The following is a 23,117-nucleotide window of genomic DNA, read 5'->3' as shown; positions in this document are numbered from 1 at the left end:
CTTTAGTTGTTCATCTCGGTTTGATTGAACATTGTTCTGTCAGTCTGTCATCATTGGACACTTTGTTGTTTTAATTACAATACAATAAAGTGATGTAGATGAAATAATTGCACGTCTCAAAGCTTCACCAGGGGACTCTAATGAGGGAGTGTTTTAAATTTAGTAAGCTGTTGTTCAAACGACACACAATGACGGGGGAGGTTACTGGAATTCAAAGTAAAAGCGCACGGCTACTGTATCTGCAGATGTGCTTCATGTTAACACATTGTAAGCTGGTTCAGCTTCCCCTGCTGCCTTAAAATCGAACCGGAGAAAACAAGCTAATTCTTTTCAATTTAATCAGCAACTGCTCAGTCAAACTGGCACGCATTAGATGTGTTATTATTAATATATTACGTTACAATTTACATTTTTCTCAGTTTAAAGAGTTCTTTATTCGACACAGTGACCCTGCAGGCTGCTCCCAGTGACCTTGTTAAATTATGTACGGGGGTAGAGCCTGAATTCAACAATAACCCTCATAGAAGTTTGCATCATTTTCAATTGACGAAATAACCTTAATGCAATGTATTAAATATAGACATACAGCAAGCTTCACATGTGTTTCCTTCAAACTACAAAAAGATGGGTCTGTGGAGAGTTTTAAATCTCAAACAATGAGAAACTTTATTTAATGAGTTCAGTTGAATTTAAACTTTAAGATAAAATACCTCCAGCGACACCCCTGGAAATAGTTTGAGTCAGTGACCGGAAAACAAATTCAACATGCATGGTCAAAGACTTCTCAAATGAATGAACAGATGTTGGACGGAGAAGAACAGCTGGACATATTAAATGAAAGTTTACTTCCTCCAGAAAAGAGTTCTCCCCTGATGATTAGCCATGTATCACTACACACACATACAGACAAGTTGTTGTTTTACACAAACTGTGCTGCAGAACTCTTCTCCATTGTGCTCTTGATGCTGTTCTACCACATCCCACATTCTAGCCCAAAACATGAATAATATAAATATGCATATTCTGGTGGACTTGCTTTGCTTTTATGTACTCACAGGTACCTCACTGTGAGTGCACGGTGTATTGATATATTCTGTATATGTACCTTATCAGACTCCTGCAGGTGAATCCCGGTCATTATGGGTCAGAAAGAGGTCACGTATGGCACTTTTCATGTCTTTGAAAACACAGAATGCGGCTGGTAGCACATTTAAACTAATCACCTTTGGCTTTCGTGAACTTGACTATCCCTGGGAAGTATTTTACCAAAGTCAGATCAAAAAGAAGGCAGCTGCTATGTGACACCTGACGTTCGTTGCCATAAAGACGGTGGACTCACTCTGCATAATGAGCGGACCGGCTGTGGGTCAAAACCAGGGCAGCCTGCCAGAGAAATAAGTCAAATACTGATCCCAAAGCAGAGAAAATGTGCTGAGAAAGGCGTGTCATGACTTTGATGCACAGATTGCCTCTGCGAGCTTGTTTAGAGGAGCAGGCACCACAGAAGAAGGATCTGCGCCTTCTTATTTTGTTTAAATTGTCGGGGGGAAACAAAGTCATGCGTCCTACAGTGAATTAATGAGATGAATACGATCGCATGCTTGCCTCCAGATTTTCAAGTGTTCTTTGAATTCATGCCCGGATCCTGTGTGACTCAAAGGGTAATAACAGACATCAAATTTGCCCAAATGTGTGCGTGAATGTCAGTTATTCTTTGATTGATTCATCACAGGGAAGTCATCTGGGAGAAAAATGAAACGGTCCTTTTGTAAGTGGCGCTCTTTGTGTTCACCACGGAAACAAATGAAAAGTAAGGAAACTCTGCGGCATGAGCTTGATACGATCTGCGGCTGTGCACAGTTCTCGCATTAATCCGATTTGTATCTCAACGACAAACACCTCAAAATCTCCCCATCGCTTTGCCCCGACTGGTGTGTGATATTAGTCTGCATCTCCCTTTCATTCCCTTCCCTAGTGATCTGTGTGTGTGTGAGTTTTCTTTTTCCGGTTTGCACTCAACAGTCTTTTAATTGAATATCTGCACATAGCAGTGTAATGCAGCTTGGGAAGAAAGAAACAGGGGGGTGGAAAGAGGGAGGGAGGAGCTAGAGAGGAAGAAGAAAAGGAGGAATTAAGAGAGAGCGAGATTGTGAGACAGAACGTGAGAGAGAGGGGGAGAGAGGAGGCTGGTGTTGTCAGGCCAACACTGGCTCTGTGTCTCGCTGTCACCTCAAGGCTCTGTGCTGTTCTATGCTGATGCACGCAGTCTTCTTCACCCTGGAGTAACATGGAGCTCTGTGTGTGTGTGTGTGTGTGTGTGTGTGTGTGTGTGTGTGTGTGTGTTTGCTCAGCCTCACTCCTCCTCAACACAGAAACCCAAGTTTAGTGCTCATTTCTGCGAGCACATTCGCTTCTGCTATGTCAGCCACATGTATTTGCTTGATATGAGATATATATATATATATATATATATGTATATTTCCTGACACATCACCTGTTTGTTTTTCCTTACCTGGCAGAGTTGTGGCGCCGGTGAAAGTCTATACGTCTGAGCCGTGGTACGTGCTGCACAGTGTTCCTGCTACAAGTGTTTCTTTTTCAGATGCGTACACGTGTGTAGGTGGATGTGACAAAGCCTGCAATATGCTCATGTTGTCGTGCAGGTTTAACATATGTCAGCGCTCACATATTGTATGTGTGTCTTTAGGAAATCCAAGAATGTCTTGTTTGTGCTTCACACCTCGTGATGAACATTCTTTGCAAGTTCTCTTGGAGAGAACAAACTTCGTAAGGATCGCAGTGTCCTTGCACTTTAAAATTGACTGTGCGGTGCATGTCATGTGATCAGTTAAGTCGCTGGGTTTTGTTATCTGTTTGCCTACAGAACAACAGACTATAATTACATTTAGATGTGATGTGTTGATGAAACTGTTAAGTCTACCTATTCGTGTTTGGCTTTGCTCAGTGGTTCGAGGTGAGAGTTTAGTTGTGCTCAGGACAACGTTAAGCTTTACTGCTTTTTATCTCAAAGTACATCTTTGCATCCTCCATGAACTTGTTGACTTCAAATCCAACAACGTAATTTAATATGGATGATAGTCAGCCAGGGATGCATTGAAGATGATGTGGCCAAGGCTTATATTGAAAGCAGCACTTAACATTTATCCTGCACAGCCTTGTATCTGAACTGATGATGCCTACTCAACCGTCCGAGTGCAGAGTTACATCCCTTCCTTGAAAAGATTGCAAAGATCTCTCCATTACAACTTGGGAAGATTGCTTCCCACAAGGACGTACCTGACGATGGACTCGGCTCTGGTGGGATCTGATAGTCACCTCTTCAATTCCTTCCACATTTCCTGGCACAGGCTTTTGTGATTCACAAATGACACTGCAATAACTGGATAGCAGAAAACAAGAGCTGCAGAGATGTGATTGTGTGGGTGGTCGATGCACCATTGGCAGGTGGCAGTATTTTAAAGGTTAAAAATGTGGGCTTTTATTTGAAAAGGCTGTGATTTGAATCAGCGGAAAGGCAGATGAAAAATATGAAATTCTGAGCTAAATAATGAAAAACAGTGACTGTTGTTGACGTGATCCTGAGGATTGGCTAAAAGCGGTCCAGAAAAGGCCGGCATTTGAAGTCTTGCAGATATTTGTCACAAATCGAGATCTTTTATCTGTGACGTTACTTGTAACGAATACTGTCCAACTCCGATTGCTGTCTAATCGTTCACTACTGACCTGTTAAAGGTCAAAAAGAAAAAAAGTACCCGTCTTTACATGCCGGCCCATCCCACACTGGCATCCTCATTGGCATCCTGCCTTGGCATCAGGCCCAGCCAGGTGGCAGTGTGCACATGTCTAGTCCTGTCCTCCTTGTTCAATCATCCATCATCCCGTCACGAAATACAAGTCTTTCTCTGTGGAACTTCTGACAATACAACACCCGGTCCCCCTCCCATCTTTCCATTTTCTCCTCCAGCTCTTCAGGGGTCTGGCTGTCACAGCGTGTTTCCTGTTACAACTCCTCTGGTTCCTTCCTCCGCTGTCAGCCTCAACATCCCGTTATCTATTCGTCTGAAACACGGAGGCTGACACAAGCTGGTGTCTGCTCTGCAGTGGTTCCACTCCAGTCAAAGCTGATGGAACTTGGTCAAGTTTGGACCGGTGGGGGGTCTGGCAGACATGACTGCGTGAGATCCATCCCTAGCAGATGAGAGAATATGTCTTCAGAGTATTTGCAGCCTTGATTTCAGTAGAGAAGGACGGGGATTGCCGAGGTGGCCGCAGCCCCCTGGCGCAGAAGAGATAGCATATTGCTTCACTTTCAATAGTCCACCTAAATAATCGGCTGCGTGGAAGAAAAAAACATCCACGTTTTCTGTACATCCCCGCATCCATTTGTGCAGAATTTACACAGTTGTTTTTGCTAACCTACTGTGGACTTGTGGAGGTAAGAAGATAACATGAAAATAAATGAAAATCATTTTTTTTTTTGCCATCATCAGTGATTAATATGTTTATTAGATTCATGACATGACAAAAGAGCACGTCGACCACAGCAATCTCTCTCCGAGACAAAATGAATCTCGTCTAGTGCATGAATCTCTGATACTTCCATTTGAATACACGGAGGAATGAATAGTCCTTCTGTGTAAACAGCTGGATTTCCACTGGTCGAAATGGTGTGGAATGTTCATTGGAAAGAAGCACCCGCCGCTCTGAGGATGGACTCAAATCTATACTAAAAACATCATGTTAACGAGATTCTAAACCTTTCAATGTAGTCATAATACTTACTTGAATTTCAGGTGGGAGTGCAGGGTCAGCTTCAGCAGAGCTCATATGCTTTCAATTGAGTTGCAAAGCAGTAGAAGCTGTATTCCTTCCCACTGTAAAGTCCCATTTGAACGATTTATTTAAATGCAAATAGGGAAACAGGTAGCTTACTAATTCACATGTTACATCTTGTTTCATTTGTACAAAAAGCCAAAGTGTAAAATCCTACAGGTGGTGGTTTTATGGGACTACATGTACGGGGACTGTGTCTCTCAGAGGGCAGTGCCAGGAAGCCAGCAGAGACCCAAGGAAGTATCCGCTCCCGGCCAAGAAATTGTTTTACTTTTTGTTTATTGGATTAAACAAACAAGATATAACGTGTTAATTAGTGAGCTTTAGAGGTGCTGGTATAGGTGGATTTTGTTGAATTTGGACAGAGACAGGCGATTAGTTTCCATTCTTAATGCAGAGCTGAGACAGCTGCTGCTGGCTGTAGCTTTGTATTTACCGTACCGACATCAGGGTGACGTTTCCAGTTTTCTCATCTAACTCTCAGCTAGAAAGCAAATAAGCACATTTCTCCCGAATGTTTTTTGTGTATACAGTGTTGTGCCTTCTAATTTTGATCAAAGAAGCAGCTATTTTTGAGCACATTTGCTCAACATTTATACTGACGATTCACGCCCGTCTGAGCCTCGGTAGTGCTCCAGCTGCCAGGCACCTCACATTGTGTTTATGCAAAAAAAAAGAAAAGTAAGAATCTCCCATAATAAATCCACTTTATGTTTGCTCAAGAGCACTTCGGCAGTGTGTTGCCATGCACACTGCAAACTACAGCGATACAACACGATAACATTAATGCTTATGGGACAGGTTGACCCGCTTTCATGTGGATTACATGGCTACGAATTTGTGCATGCACGGGAGCTGCATAAGCTTCCAAATGAAATGTTGGTTTTATGCAGATTGCACATGTAGCAACTGAAAAGTGTTAGAAAGGAGAACGTGAGAGGAGGCTGCAGAGACTCACGTACATAGCAACGCGAAGAAGAAGAAGCGACAGATGAGAGGAGAGGACAGAGGGAACAGGCGGAGGAGAGGAAAAGATTACTACCATAGTACATCAGGCTTAGCTTCACATCCTTAATGGTAACCATGGAAATAATTATAGAGCCGACAGACAGACTGTGTTGGAGAGGGAGCGCGAGCTACAGAGAAAGGGAGGTGGAGGAAAAGACAACGGGAGAGGAGGAGAGAAAGAAAGCCGTGGGGGGTAAAGTAGCTGAAATGTTTGTTGGAATCCCTGAAACCCCGTCTCTGCAGGCTCTGGTGATTGGGGACTATTTGAAGATGGCACGAGCGGTTTTGTGGCGGAGGTTGAACAGTCAGTGTGACCACATTCTTCCAGAAGCTGATTGCCTTTAATTAAGGGCTGATATGAGTATTTTCTTTGGCGACACGGAGACGGCGTGATGTCTCTTCGGGTGAGCTCGAGTGACGATATCCCCCAACTACATGGAGGTCGATTTATTTTCCTCCATATTTATATCTCACCAGCCGTTCAGGGAATCTGTTGCGCCGAGTACAGCAACAGTACAGTGACATGTGACGACGGTTAAAAAAAAAGAGAAAAAAAAGTTGCTTCAAACCCTCAGTTGTCATGGAAACTGATCTAAGATACCCTTTACCCCTCTGGAAGTGCTGATTGTTTATCATTGCCGAAAGCCCAATCAATGGTGGTGTCTTACTTGCACTTTATGTCACTCGCATCATTTATACAAAAGTCCGGTGCGGCCCACACCGAGGCTGTATAAGTGTGTGTGTGTGTGTGTGTGTGTAGATTTACATAATTGGATGTTTTGGCTGGCTGGTTATCATATGGATTCCTGAGCAGTATTTCTATATTCCTATGGAGCTCATGGGAAATAAGCAGGGATCATGCAAGGCTTGGGTATAGACATTAGCATTCTAATGTTTAACTTTGATTGGTCATGATTTGTGTGTGTGTGTTTATCACAGTATGCATGGGCAGGTGGTACGCTCTGGGCTTTGTGGATGTATATTGTGTGAGTAATGACATGCTTGCATGCTTCCCACACAACTTCACACTGTGTTGTGTGTGCACGTGTGTGCGAGTCTGTAGAAAGGTGAAAGGACAACAGAGAGGGGTGAGAGAGGCAAAAAGAAAGAGTGGAAGAATGAGAGAGAGAGAGAGAGAGAGAGAGAGAGAGAGAGAGAGAGAGAGAGAGAGAGAGAGAGTGATGAGGGCTTCTTGCAGGGCTTAAAAATCACTCCAGGTCCCAGCAGGAATCCAGCCAGCAGCCCATCCCCTTTCTAAACATCTCTCTCTCTCTCTCTCTCTCTCTCTCTCTCTCTCTTACACTGGAAATACAGAGAGAGAGAGAGAGAGGGAGAGAGAGAGAGAGGGAGAGATAGAGAGAGAGCGAGAGAGAGATAGAGAGAGAAACTGAAGTGCAGGGCATCAGTGCGCTGCTGCTCCCTCCCTAAACTGCACTGCTGTCCACCTGTGCAGGATTATCTGCGTCCAGGCAGCAGACAGGAGTCACTACAACATCCATCGCTCGCCAGGCGGATTACTTGAGGACGAACCGCCCTTTGGTGGGAAGAAAGACGAAGGACTTAGTAGCCATTAACGCCTCGTATTTAGTTTTTTTTATTGTGCTGCCTGTCAGCTTCTGGCACGCGTTCAGTTTTTTTTAGCCATTGCAGTTTTTCTGTTTTTTTTTTACTTTATTCTGTGGCGTTTGCTTGGCCACTCCACCGACTCCGTTCGTGGTTTTTTCTCCCACTCTTGCCACACCGCTCCGTGGTTGTTGGTGCTTATCCACAATATCTCCGCTTGTATTGGAAATTAACGCTTCCGTTTTCAATTGTTCCTTCTTGCTCGCTGGCTGCCCCGTTGAAGGGGTCCGATCGGGACAGAAAAAGGCGCAGTAGAGAGCAGAGCGGAGCGCGAATTGGCGCACATACAGAGAGGCGGACCTATTGCGCACCGCGCCGCTCCTTCACGCACACATGGGCACGGACACGCACGCTTGCAGGGACACACATGCACACACACACGAATGCACATCCAGATACGCAGCTCTTTTCCCCTCTGCCTGCATGCATAGCTTTCGATTGCAATTAAGCACCAGAGTTTTCTTCTGAGCCCGGAGCAGAAACGCGTTTACCTCCCACCCACTCGCCCGCCCATCCTTTGGCAAGTTCATTTTTCGACATGCACAAGACGGACACCCACTAAGGAAACCATCGCAGAAACATTCCCATCTAAAAGATGAGAGAAATTGGCCTCAGCGGATCTTCCGTCGGTCACCGGAATTGCGAGTGGAGGGTCGGGGCGGAGGGCACCGGGGAGAGAGGACAGGGAGAGGCCGGGGAGGAGGATCTCTCAGCCGGACTGCCCGCCGCGGAACAGCCGCTGCTGCCGGTGCTGAAGAAGCAGGCTGCTGCTGCCGGGGGGAGGCGGGGGGAGGATGAACAGCGCCTCAGTGTGAAATTATAACACTCAGCTGGCTTTGGGAGTGTTTGTTTTTCTGTCGTTTTTCCTCTCTAATTAGTCCGAGGATGCGAGATAACGAACAGTGGCCTACTTACTAACTGTCATCTTGTACTCTTATCATAGTGGCACTTTTGGGTCACCTCAAAGGAAAAATTTAGCACTTTGGAGAAGTAAAGGCCTGCAGTTGCTAATTTACCTGTGCAGTACCTTTAGGAAGGACGTCCTCCCACCTACACCAGTTTAACTCCGTGCAATGATTACTTTTTATTGATAGTGTTTGTATTTGATAAGATAAATAATACTCCTATAATGGTTATATAGGGACTTAGTGTGTCTGTGGTGCTCAGTAGTGAGTTTATGGTCACCATATTGCACTTGATGGTATTTTATATCTCTTAAATGTTACTTGGCTATAATATTTATTGAAGGTATTATATATATATTTATATATATATATAAGTATATATATTTAGTTTATAGTTGTCTGTCATATTTGTATAGTATCGTACTTTAGATTTATTATAAGACCGCTATAGTACTTTTTCTATTATACCTTAATAATTGACTTACTGTAGATATAAATCCCTTGAAGGAGCCCTGTTTCCAGGTGCCTTGGTAGTGGAGACTAGCGGTTTATCATTTATTCATATACCTGTTTGTCAAATACATATTTAAAGGTCATGGATTGATTTAAGGCCAACATTGATTCATTTGCAACAAGGAAGTGTTTTGCTGTATTGGCCTTTTTTTAGTGGAGTCGATTTATTTTTGATTCCTTTTTTCTTCTTCTTGGCTTATTTGACGGCGGGGCTATTTGAGCAATACGCTGCTGTCTGGAACTCGAACACAGCCTTATAAACCCTCCAGAGGACGGTCACCTGCTTAACAGACAGTCAGACAAACGCATGTGTGTCATGACACTTGTTGGCAGGTGCCGCATGCAGATACACCAACACGCTCAGTTATTTATAGACGTCAGTATCACTGTGTGCTTTTGGAGTATCGATTCAGAACCGGTGTCGATGCTCGCTGGAATGTAACACAAACTACGGAGCTGCTGCAGATTCAAACAGACACTCGGTGGAATACAGGCGGAAGTCAGCGAATGCATCTCCGGTCTTAGCTGGCGTCAGCTGACTTGTGGGGTCACATAGACTGGAAACCCAGAGACTTTGTCTAGAAGTGTGGACACAAAGCACAACAAGACCCCCCCCCCCACACACCTGATCTAGGTAGGACATATTTGTCTTCTTATTTGACTTTTTTCCCCCATTCAAATTCACATATATGTGAATCCAATTCATTATATCATCTGATGCAGGCTTATGTTTGATGCTAAGTGGAAAGTTTGTACGTGTTGTCTCTCATTACAGAAATACATCTCATTATGTTTGTATTACAGGATTGAAAACAACGCTGATGTTGAGAATGTTTAACAGTGAGTCTGCCTTTTCATTCCTGCAGTCATATTTTACAAGCTGCCCTATCAATATTACTGCCAGATATCTTAATCTGTGGATACACTCTTTGCATTACTTTTAAATACTACATAAAAAAAAGTACACGTATAGCTGTAAACATGCTGCTAATCATCACCTCATTTGCACCCGTCGCTCGGCCGATGACATCACTTTTCTCTGCGTGTTTCTGTGGGTTTGTCGTCAAGCTCAAGAGCACAAACAGTCCATCGCGTACCATCTGCCGTTTCCTCACATGCGATGTGATATCCGAGCGGTAAAACTCTGCATAAAGCGGTGTTTATGTAGCTCCTTCAACGCTGGACAGCTCAGTCGATTTTTATCGTGAGGGTTAAAACAACTCTTTCCCGAAAACGCTAAAAGCTCAATAAAAGACTGAAAGACTTCATAAATCCAACACCTGTTCTGTGACACTTTGAGCATCGCTGAGTAGCTCGGTGAGGTGCAAGACAGTTTGGTTTTCAGGGTTTGAGTGTCTGAGTTTGATGTCTTCTTGTTCTACTGTGGGGAAAAGCACATGCACAGTAAATAATGTACTATGACAAGCATTAGCTCGGGAGATCAGATCAGACTGCACTCTCTTCTCTTGGCTCTAAAAAAATAGTTCCCAAACTGAAACACAAGCTTGATCCAAAATTAGACCTTTCATTTCTTTGCGTTGAAGCTGCAGTTGGTGCATTTTGCAGAGAAGCATAGAGAGAAACACGCGCTCACTCTGTCCTCCCCTCACATCCCACCGAGGTAAAAGCAATCGACAGGCAGCTGATTGACGGCTCAGAATGTTTACCTCAGATGCCTCAGAAGCAAATGGCCCTATCAGTTTTACCTTACTCCTTTCTCTGAACCCGACACGAGAATTGCTTTTGTCAACTTGTAAAAACCTACCTATGACAGCTTTAGCATCATACAAATACTCAGCAAAGCCAGAAAAATTGTCTTCTACTCGTGGCTTGTGAAATTGAAAAAAAACATTTTGCTGGGCAAATCGGTTTGGAGAATACAAAGGATTGTCCAGAATTTTGATCGTCTGCCAACTTGGCTCCTACTGTTCATGTAGAGTAGAGAAACTTGTGATCAGCAGTCAAAATGTGTCATGATCGGGCTTGTTGGCTGGTGCTTCTTTCTCACTCTGTGTCATTTTTTGAGTTTGCAGTTACAGTGAGAGCTATTTAAAAGCCCCCATCATTTCACTGTACACTTGAGCATTATTGTATGTTCTGTACTTTCAGCTGTTGTGTAACGTTCACACTGCCGATGATATATTTATGTAACCATGACTTTGTTTCTATTTTAGACCAGTCTTCCATGGCTCTTCCAGTCAGGGGTTTGCATGGTGTTTTCCACATTTACATGTAGAGCTGAAAAGATTTGTTGATTCACAGAAGGTTGATTATCACTTGATTGATCATTGAAAGGGGTACTGCAGCTATTTAGTGTTGCCCTTCCATGGAGTTGGGATGGGGCTTTTGAGAGACAGATTTGAAGAAAGCTTGGTCAAAATTCAGCAGAGGCAGATATATCCTGACTTTTAGTCCCTCGTCAACACAACCTCGTCAGCTTGGGCAGTGACCCTGTGCTAGATACATCTCCAGCGTCGGTTCTGGATGCTTCAGGGACGGCGTGTCAGTTTCCGCTCATAACATACGTATAGTCTCTTTTCAAAATGAACTTCCAACGTAGGTTTACGTCGTTTTTAGATTTACTCACGCAACAAAACTACTTGGTAAGGTTTAGGAAAGGGGCTCAGGCAAAGACCATGGTTCATGTTTCTTATGTACAATCACTGCGCTTGTTAAATAGAATCAGAATCAGAATCAGGTGGTGTTCAACAAACGTAAAGCAAAGTTTGACCACAGGATCATTTGTATTTATTTGCGTCACTCGCACTAGAGGCGCCAGAGAAGAATTCATGCTTTGTTTGGTCTGTCCGAAAGACGACAAGCAAAACAGCTTTTTAAATGCTTTTTTCCTGAAGGGAGTTCGGATCATTCGGTGCAAGGCTATGCTAACAGAGTAGCTGTTCCTTTCTCCATTTCTGACTTAGCAACGTCAGGACCTCAGTGACGACAGGAGGAGAATCTCAATGCCGATAGGCTCTCGCGACACACCGTCACGCGAATTTTGTCATCCGAGTTGAAATACTTGGACTTGTGTGCATTTCGCGTACTCGCTTCATTAGCTGTGCGTCATTCACGCTTGCATGGTGTCTGTTTGTGTCTATTCGTGTCTTTGTATTTACTTTGCCCAGCCTCCACTCCCACCCGTCCAACACAGACTTTCTCGCTCTTTATACTAAGTCAATGGCTGTGAATGTTTAATAATGATGCGGATGGGCTTACATTGAAGTTAGTTGAAAGCCTGGTGCGTCTCATACAGACTCTAAAGGATGCTTTGGTGAACCGGTATCAGACGCCGAGAAGCACTGACCAAGTGGTGGTATTTGACGAGTTGGGGGTGATAACAGGTTGCCCTATAGAACCAAAGCCATGATGTCACATTCGAGCTCGCCTCTGCTTTAGTTACTCAATGCAATCTCTCATTAAAGGTTCCTTTCATCAGCCTTTCAGAAAGAATTAAGTGTGTTCTGTGGGTTTACTTCCCATATTGTAAGACAAAGTGGTATTCAGTGCAGCACTTGCTTTTAGTAGTTGAACGTTTCATGCTTTTAAATAACAAATACATCAGTTGAAAGTGTTGGTGCATTTTATGGATATGGACAAAACCAAAGTACCCGTGCTGCTGCGCTTGTAAACTTTCATGGCGCAGTAGTTCCTTCTGTGTGCTCTCAAAGTAATCTCAGCCGTAACCTTTCTGTAAAGGGCTGTAAACCTCTGCAGCGCTCAGTCCTGTCTGCCCCGCTGTCTTTACAGACAGGTTTGGAGGAACCACGGCCCTTCAACTCGGCCCTCTTATGTCGAGCCATGATGTTCATCCCGCACTGTTCGGCTTATGGAATGTGTTTGTTAAATGCCACTAAAGATAGAAATATTGGATACAACTTCTAAAAATGATAGTCTTTAACCAGATATACAGAGTACGCCACTTAGGTTACAAGGTTTTCTTACTTCTGGAACAGAACCTGGTCCTGGTTCCACTTCGGCTCTCCATTAGTCATGCCCAAAGAATCCTGGTTCCTACGTTTCCCATGTGACTCCATAGTGTCTTTCATTAGACGCTCTCTGCCTGCTAAACACCCACACCTTTCAAACTCCACGCCTCCAGTTTGCAACACAGGCTCTCTGTTGAAAATGTGAAGCCACAAGCAGAAATCGAGGTTATTTCTTCAAGGTTTAGAAAGAAGTACACTGACCTTTGGTGGAGTGTACCTGTCTTATAATAACCAATAATGCTGAATATTATTTGCTTTCAGCTTCTCAAATATGAAGATTTGCTGTTTTATACAATTGTTGGCCAAAACAAGCAATCTGAAGAGGACACTTTGGGTATTTCTCACAGATATTTTATAGACTCAATGATGATTCAATTGATAAATGATCGATAAATAAATAAATAGAATAATTATTAGTTGTACTTTTATGCTTCACCATCAAAAGCCCTTTTATCTAACATTATCTAATATGGCTTTCAGCAAATCGATCCGCACACCGCTAACTGGGAGACTCTATAAATAACATACGTCATTCAAGGAAACATACCGTACCTGTTTGCACACTGTCCATTAGCGATTTGTTCAGAGAGCAGAATGGTAGCAATAGCGAGGTCAAGGCTTGCTGAGAGATGCTGCTGCTGCTGCTGCTGCATGAAGGATCGACTCCTCGCACGCTCTCTGTGTTTAAAATCAGCTCTGTGCCAGCGTTTCTCAACATCCGTGCACATTTTCCTCTTTTAGATCGGTTTGTACAGCCACTGCAGAGCTTCATCGGCTCAGCGAGTGACCGAGACTCGTCGAGATAAATGTTTCCCGAAATATTTGATCACTGTCAAAATGTTCTCTGCGTGAAGCTACGGTGGGGAAACAAAAACCCCGAACCTCTTTGCAGCAGCGCTAGTGCCTTGCTTTACCTGCTGGGCTCTAGATGACAGCATGGTATACATTAAATTATGTAATGAGAGGAACACAGGAGAGACTGCCTTGCATCCTGTAGTCACAGTTCAGGGATCAAAAGCACACACAGGGAGCCAACCAGCGTTCTATCATAACAAAGGCAAACATACAAAAAGCCCTGAGCATTTCAGCGCTATTAAGACACCCACTCCCACTCCAGTCTCCATCTCTGGCTCTTGTGCAACCCTCCCTCTCTGCATTCAACTCCCCCTTCCTCAGTGCAACTCCCCCTCACCCTCCCTCCCTTGTTAAAGCTCCCCTAGATGCGTTTCCTCCATTTCACCCTGTTTCCCTCTCTCCAGCTCTCTCTCTTTCTGTCGTCCTGTCTTCACTCCATACAGTCTTGCTCTCGCGCTGTCCCTCCTACTCCTACACGAACACTTACCCACCCCCCCCCCCCCCCCATCCCACATACACACACACTGTGTTCCTTTTTCTTTTCTTTTTTTTTAACCAACCTCTTACTCATGTATGTCTACATCCCTCCCTCCCACTCTTTTAACTCTGTCTCTCTCTCAGTTCTCTCAGAGGGTCTAAGCTGGAAGCGATTGCCACCCACACATTCCCTCTTCAGCTTTCAGCTTGACATCAGATTTACATTCAGAATGAGCAAGCGCAGAATTTCACATGTTGCCGAGCACATGGCTGTTACACACAAACATGTGAACACACGAAAACGGGTTGCATGCACACGTGAACACACATGTCCGTACCGTATATTTGACATGTAAGGTTCAGTTTTCTGCGTGTCCATGATAATTCATTGCTGTTGATTAACAGAAAAGCAATTGCATGATCTGTTAATCATTGATGAGCAAAAATGATATGCTAGTTGCAGTTTCTGAATTGTGGGGGTTTTGTGTGATTATAAATTGAATATTTGGGATTTTTGTTTGGACAAAAGAAGGATTTGCATTTGTGACAATTTGTGAACACAGTTAAAGGTGTTTAATTTTCAATTTGAGAGATTTAAAATAGCAGCACACAACTATGTGCCATGTAAAGATATGATGGAGTAACGTCTACCTGAGCAGAGAATGAAGTCTCTCTGAGTGTGTTGTAATCGGAGCATCTCTTTGCTTTGTGCGTGTGTCTTAGTGGATGTGGGCCTGCCCACCTGGCTAGCTAATCTCTGCCGCACTTCACTGCACTCGTGCAGCGATTTCTGATTATAACACCGTCTTGACCCACGGCGTCCTTGTGGAAGCGCAGCGCCCACCGTCCGGTTCCCCGCTCAGGGGAACGATGTTAGCTCTGCCGTTCGTGCTGTTACGTGCAGACATTGTAGCGCCTTTAATCAAAGAAATTGAGAGATTAATAAATAATGAGAATACATGATCGATCAACACTGATCCTGTGTGTATTTCTGATCTGATTTTCAGAACCCATTTATGTCTGGAATTAAAGGAATGGTTTGACATTTCGGTAAATACGCATATTCACTTTTGCTAGATGAGAGGATCAATACCGTTCTCATATCCGTACAATAACTATGAAGCTGGAACAGGAAGACCATTAAATCAGCTTAGCAATGACGACTGGAAATAACAGGAAATTGGTTTAGTCGGTTCAATATTACACCTGCCAACACATTTAAAGCTAAACTAATTAAATCATATTTAATTTTGTATACACAAACATTACCTGACTATTGGTGGTTTAAGAATGAGTAACAACAGTTTATACATCCACCCGGCACTTATGTGCAGCGTCTCCGCTGTTAGCCCCTAATCTCTAACAAGAAGACTCTTAAAGACGCTGAGTTGTTTTTCCAAGAAATTGTTTCACTAAGTTGCTGTAAAACCACAAATTGTCATCTTTCCATTTCTGTGTACAGATTAAAGAATTGAGATACACGGTGTCAATTTGTTAGCTCTCGAGGTGTTGCTCTGTGAACATAGACAGAGACTGGATTGTGTGATGTCACAGTTTCTTGGAGTACACCTGTACATCACTGCAGGGTGAGAAGTTAAACCCTTATATCCTTCAAACGCATATTCAAAACTCTATTTAAAATCAGTTTTCCATTTTTCCAAAATGAGATAATATTAATTCAGGGAGTGCAGTTGGTGACAGTGTGGGCTCCATGGTAGCTCTGGCAGCTTGACGGAGTGGCAGCGGGGGGGGGGGGCGGGGCTTAGTGAAGGGTCAACTGCACTTCTTCATGCTTTCCCGAGCAAGCCCAGCAAACCACTCCTCCTCCCTGGAGATGGGACGCTGTTTGTTGAGTCAGTTCAGGTTGTGGATTGTGGGTGAACATGCCATGGATACTACTTCTTTGTTGCATTGTGGGGAATTTCTTGAGGGCGATATGTAGAGGATGAATTTTACACTCAGAACCTGGACACACTAAAATGTCAGACAATTAATATAATACGTAAATAGGCAGTTATTGGACACCGCCATTATCTGAGAACACGTCACATGTTACCACCGGGTGGGAATCGAGTCTCTCTTGACAGTGATCTGATCAGTGTGGTTTATTCCAGACTCTTTTTCTTCCCGTTTCATCATGGACTCCATTCTGAATCGACGTGCACCTGGCCATCTTTCCAAACATTTCAACACGGCGATAGTAAGAATGAGCAACTTGAACACTGTTGTTTCAGCACGTGGGTGAGTTATTAGGCAGCTCAATAAAAGAGACAAGCAGGTCTACCTGCCGCATGACCCCGGCAGGACTGAATCACAACCTCCACGTGACACGACGACGCCTCAGCCAGGCTGCTTTTCAAGCCTTTACGTCATCTCCAAGCAGCAATTTCATAGTTGCATGTTAAAAGAGGTACAACAAGCGAATCAAAACAGGTCTCCAGATGTCTCCACAAAGTGCAAGTATCTCCTCTATTGAGAGCTTTGTTGTATGCCATGTTTGAAACTAAAATGTAAGGTACTTCGTGGGGGGAGGTGGGGGGAGCATTGCCATGGCAACGAAACACAGAGCCTGGCTTTGGATCTGAAAGAGAGTGAGTGATGAATAGATTTAAATGGAGAGATCCAGACTTTTTTCGTTCCAGGCCGATGCTTTTGTTAACTCCGTAATAGACCATTAAAGTGCGAAGGTGTTTGGGGAAAAAAGACAATGGCCGTGCCATTTATTTCGGTTTTAATTTGTCACTCTGCTCAATGATGCCTCTGCTGACTCCACCCATCTCACATCGCTCCATTACCACGAGGACGGTGGTGGATCAGATGGTGTACACAGTGATTCTGAATGAGTCCTAATGCACGTGCCGCCACCCACATTTCTCCACTCTGCATGTTGAGCGTAAAAAGGGGCATGTACGGTGTGTTATGTTTGAGAAGTGAATATGGGTCTGTATTCAAGTTGATGAGTGCCATTTACCAAAATGACAAATTTGCTCTCGGGCACCTACGCCTACCAAATGATAGATAATGCAGCATGTGGAGTAAAATCCAGGTGCATGTTGAAAACATAGGAGGTTTCCAAACCCATGCAAGTGCTTTACTCTGGGTTCAAATGTCGTACTGCTCTTTGTAAGTCTCTGTCTTGTCTATTGGGGCAATGTTCTTTAAAATGAACAGGAGGTAACTTAATGGCCTTTGTTGGATGTAACCTGTGGCAAACCCCTTGATGGTGTTTTCGTTATTGAAGTCATTTTCTTTCTGAAGCATCTCACAGTTGGAGAAGAGAAAATGTCAGCAGGCGTTACTATCAGAGAAGATTCAACATAAAAAAAAGGGTTTGTTTGGGACAAAACGCAGGGGAGAAATGATCCCAAATGTAGTCCAATGGGGAATCGGTTTAGTAAGGCGCTGAAGTTATTGGATGGATGAGAGCACCGGATGATCTGTGATAGTTTTGATTGAATCACATTTTGTTTGCTACAACCTTAAGAATACAAATATGATTTCGTAGTTCAGTTGTACTTGTTGCTTGACAAACACGGAAACTGAACCCTTTTATTTTGACAAAACAATCTTAATCAAAGGTCCACTTACTAGCTTTTTCCAGAGGCTTTCAACCATATCTCATGGTCTTCATCATCAATCCTTTATGGTTTAGGGAGGTCAACTGCATAAACAGATAAATTGACACTTTTAAGAACAATCTTGAAAAGAGAATCATTTTAAATTATATTAATGTGTATCTTAACTAACATTAATCTATTTTTAGTATTGCTCTGTCTGCTTTCAAACTATTTCCATAACTGCTTTAATTTGTATCCTATATTCTTTTTATATATATATATATATATATATATATATATATATATATATATGTTGTGACCCATTCTGGCTGATAATAATATTTACGAATGTGCACTTTCCCTATTAAATAAAGTTAATATGCTTTGACAGTTTACTTTTGTAGTTGATTAATGTATAACATGCACAGCTACAGATATAGTCCCTGCCGCTTGCTACTGCAGACTTGCAGTCAAACATGCACCTTTTTATTGCGTGTTTGCACTACTGTTAAATAACAGAATTGTTAAATGCACGAGGGAGCGTTTAACCTCTTACACTCATCTCACTGCACAGTGCTCTCAGTGAGACACTGTGTTGCCGATGTGTCTTTAAATTATAGTCATGATTTATATACTGTATACTGTAAGTCAACAGTAATCTGCCCTCTGTGGCAAGAGAAAGGATTAGTGTGCCCCCATTCAGATCTCCACCCCACGTGTAAATGAATACAGACAAATCTGAATAAAAGCAAACAGTGTGTTCTCACAGGGAAAGTCTAGAAATATAATTTTTTTTGGAGGTCAAACTGCATTTATATTCCAACATTTGCTTCAGAGTCTCTTTGGAGATTAAGAAAGTAAAAGCTTCCATGGCTCTGGGGATTCTTGCTCAGCAATTTGTGAATGAAATATAATGTGAAAACAAACTGCTGCATTGGGCTCTGTGTAAACAAAATGCTTATGAGATAGTTTATCACTTGTGAATAGTCCTCATCATAGAGTTTTGTTATGCTGGTTATGGATCACTTGATAATTTAACAACGCTCTGTATATGTGTTGTCCTTGAAGCCATCAAGTTCATTCATCCACCTGTTTATCGCAACACGACAGCCCAGTCGATTGTGAGTTTGGGAATATTTTGTCACTTGCTTGTGGCTCCCGATGTTTCTTTGTTTTTATAAAAATACTCGACATTAATACTGATGTTTTTCAATGATTACGAGAAATGTATTATGCACAGCTGCCTAAAAACACTACAGTCCAGAGCACCTGGAGCGCAGCCACACCACACCAAGCTGCTAAAACAGCTCACACGTGAACTCTGGTTCGGATCGTCAGCGTTTAGGGGGCAGTCCTAGTGTGTCTTCACAACACAACACAAGAACTCTAAAACAAAAATATAGATATATTTTCCTGGTAAACACTTTCTGTACTTTTATGTGGAACAACAACAACAGCTGCAACTACCTAAAGCGGACAAAGACTTGGTCGGTTTCCAACAGAAATCCAGAACTCAATGAAACCCTCCATTGGAGGATGTAGTAAAACACGTGCGCTCTCTGAATCTTATGACTTCAAATTGGCACCAAAATGTGTTTTTTTTTCTTTTTTAATCACCCGAAGGGTTAGGATGGTACACCAACTCATAGACGGCTTGTTTTTTCTGATCTCATTGTCTATATCTAAACCAACAGAAACGGCCCAAACGTCAGTGTTTTTTATTCCCAGTAAGACCGATGCCAGTTGAGTCCTAAATCACCATTCTCTGCTCGGCACAATCTGCTCCTCCAGGAGAATCTAATTAGTTTGGGAAAAGTAGGTTCTTGATATCAATGTTCTGAGGCCTTTTTAATGGAGATGTCTATAGTTATGATGCATGCGTAATGATGGCATAACCTCCGGCCGTACAGGGCAGCACCCATAATAAATGCTGTTAATTAACACTTCTCGCAGAGTAACACACTTTGAGTACTACTGTGAGCGGCCACGCAAGACACATTTAGAATATGTGAAGACACATTACAAGGTTCATCTCTAAACTAAAGAAGGTCAATTCCTGGAACAATTCCATAACTTCTTGGAAAGTCATTATGTGTCAATCTTCTTATATGCGTAGGTTTAAGTCTTTTGAATCAATTATGTAACCGTATTACGAAACACAGTTTTGAGATTCAAATGAACTTAATTTCGATGCAATTACCGTTGAGTGTTAAAAGCGCGCTTGACACCTTATAATGGTGCTAGATATTGAGTTTTCCCTCCTCTCCTGTGATATGTCAGTCACCTTTTCATGCACGGACCCTGCTCCCTTCCGATTTCATTTTAGAAGACTCCACCACCGGTCAGTCATTCAGCCCACAGAGTTTGATTTGGTAGTTTTGAGGACGCGGATTTGTGCAAATAGAAACTGGCATCGTTTGATGTCTCGGCTAGGCAACAACCACCTTCGTGGTCATCTTCCTCCCTCCTAATGTGGGTTGGAGAAAATTGTTAGGATTGCAGACAGACAGAGGGACAGGCTTGCGGCGAAAAGATTGCCATTCGGACAGGTAGAGTGAAAGGAGAGAGAAAGGAGAGGGGAGATGGGGATGAAAGAAGTACAGATGAAGGTAATGTGGAGAAAATGGAAGGTTCTAGATGCCACACATATTTGAAGGGGGAGTAGAGGACGGTATGAGAAAAGGAGAGAGAGAGAGAGAGAGAGAGAGAGAGAGAGAGAGAGAGAGAGAGAGAGAGAGAGAGAGAGAGAGAGAGAGAGAGAGAGAGAGAGAGAGAGAGAGAGAGAGAGAGAGAGAGAGAGAGAGAGAGAGAGAGAGAGAGAGAGATCAGGGGCTGAAGAGAGGTAGAGGGATAAATGCATTTGATTTATGTAAAATAGCTGCGTGGGAGAAATGAGGTGTGTGTGTGTGTGTGTGTGTGTGTGTGTCTGAGTATTAGTGTGACTGTGTGACAGAAGAGGCTGAGAGCAAAGCAAAGTGCAGAGATAGACAGCATGACAAGTCCGGGTGAGATCGGCTGCAACGCTGCAGAAATAGACAAGAATTAAGAACGAACAAGCAAATGTAACCAACTTAAATTTTTGAACGATGTCGAACAGGGAAATAACGAGATGTGCAGAAATGTAAAGTAGGCTTTGATATCATCCTGCTGCAGTCGCGAGCCGATAAGAATTGATTCCAGTGCACGATGGTCACCCTGGCTTTATCAGACCAGGGATTGTTACGTCTTCATCTGGTGGAAATGTGCAACGTTCTGTTGACTTTACATATTCTCGCTTAATCTTGTTTGCGCTCCTTTTTCTATCTGCATGGCTCTCGGGATGACAATGTCTGTCTGGAAGACGAGACTATTATACTATATTGGACGGTTTTACATGATCGCCAGAGGATGACTTTGCTGTTCCTCCTGCTTTTCATTGAGTGCTACCTGCAGGTCAAGATGTTCACTTATCCAGTGAAATCTACCAGATGGATTGGCCCTAGGTTTTTGTACAGATGGACATTTGATGAATCCTAAAGACAGAATTTTCCTCTATAGCACCAGGGTTTAAGTGAAATGACTCAACAACTGTTAGATGTGTTTGCATAAAAGGTGTATGGAGACCATCAACGTCCCCTTTCTGCTTCCATCCAGTGGCATGGCGCTATGAAGAATGATTTAAATGTGCTATATTCAAAACTCAGAGCATTGCCTCCACACGGATCTCAAAATGGTGGTGCAGGTAACAGCGATAACAGCGCCAACAGTGTTAACAATGGCAACAGTACTGACAGAGCTAACAGTGTTTACCGGAGGGGGAACCGAAAGGTGGGCGCTGTACAAGCGCTAGCCGGCCTATGAGCTCAGTGCATCGCGGTGACCATGAGGGGCGCGCTCTAATACACTAAAAGTCATGTGAGGCCGACCCGGCTGTGTTAACGAAGCACAGAGAGGCTTGGATAACAACACACAGAGAGGGAGAGCGACCTCATTATCTGCCCAGGTACATATTACTCCACTATATCTTTACATAACAAATAGTTGTGTGCTGCTATATATATATGTTCTGATTATTGTATAAAGAACCTTTAACAAAATATGATTGAAAAATCGAACAAAATGTTTTTTATAATATTTGATTGCAGGTTTGTGTTTTTATGTAGCTATGTCCATCACCACTGTGTCACAGGGGATGATACTAACTATATATATATTCGATATTTGATTAAAAAAAGCCAAAATGGACATCTGGAAGCTCAGCAACGTCCCTGGTTTGATTCCACTGCAGGGACCTTTGTTCCATGTCCCTCTCTCTGCTGCGTTTCTTGTCTGTATCTCTATTGTCACGATCAAATTAAGGCAAAAATACTAAAGAAATATCTTTAAAGAACTTAAAATTGGCCAAATATATACTTGGGAATTTGTCTCGGTAGCATCAGTTCATACCTGATGATACAGTAACTTTGATATTTTTGTGTGCGTGTGACCAGTATTATTTTATATTTTGAAAGTACATGTATTTATATAGCATAACCCGCACAACAGTGAAGCAGTTTACACATACAAGAAATACAAGAAATTATTTTAAAAGACCCCCAAACTGAAGAATTGAGGACAAATTACAATGTACACATGTATTGAAGAAAATTGTAATAAAACAACAATAATATTTAGATTAGATTAGACAGTAAAATATGTGCTAAATGTATGCATGTATTAATATTAAAAACAAACTCTAAAGATAGTGGAGGATATTTAAAGTTTTAAGCCCTCCTTTAAAGGTCAGTCAGACGCACCTCAGATCTTCTGCTAATTTGCCTCACAAGTGTGGCTTAACTTCAAATTTTACGAGCAAGTTAGAGATGTATTTGTGGCCAAACCATTTATTGATTTATAGGCACGCAGTGAGATTCGTAGTTCTGTTCTGTGAAACATGAGAGCCATTTGTGGTCTTATTTTCCCTCTGCTGGCCGTTTCAAAAGTCACCTCCATCATACAATGCATGCACATGAATTTCCTGTGAGGACAGTGATGCAGAGACACCCTTCCGTCCTGACGTTTTATTGAGTTTTGCGACGTTTGGTCGAGGGACTGGGCAGTGGAGGACACGGGACAAAAACAGGCGATACCGTCAGTGTTTGTATGTATTCAACATTCCCTCTGGTTTTTGATGTGATTTGTTGGTGCCGCAGTGATTAAGCAGGCCGGCCAGGTCAACCAGGCCTCCTCTGCTCTCTAACTGTACATTTACACTCTCTCCGTCATCCATCAAGCGTAGGACAGGAGTTTATTCCCTTACTGACCAATGCAGTGCATTAGGCACCGACACGCTGACGGAAGTCAATAAGTGCTTTGTT

The 23,117-nt window shown here is 42.9% G+C and overlaps 1 protein-coding gene across 1 annotated transcript in view; it reads left to right on the top strand.

Moving 5' to 3' along the window:
- syngap1b (synaptic Ras GTPase activating protein 1b) overlaps positions 1 to 23,117 on the top strand; it is a gene marked incomplete at both ends in the record, with an annotated part of 123,771 nt that overhangs the window by 56,325 nt on the left and 44,329 nt on the right. The window lies entirely within an intron of this gene.

This window comes from Pholis gunnellus, assembly GCF_910591455.1.
Source record: "Pholis gunnellus genome assembly, chromosome: 8".
NCBI classification, from domain to species: domain Eukaryota; kingdom Metazoa; phylum Chordata; class Actinopteri; order Perciformes; family Pholidae; genus Pholis; species Pholis gunnellus.
This window is presented reverse-complemented; position numbering and strand designations above follow the sequence as displayed.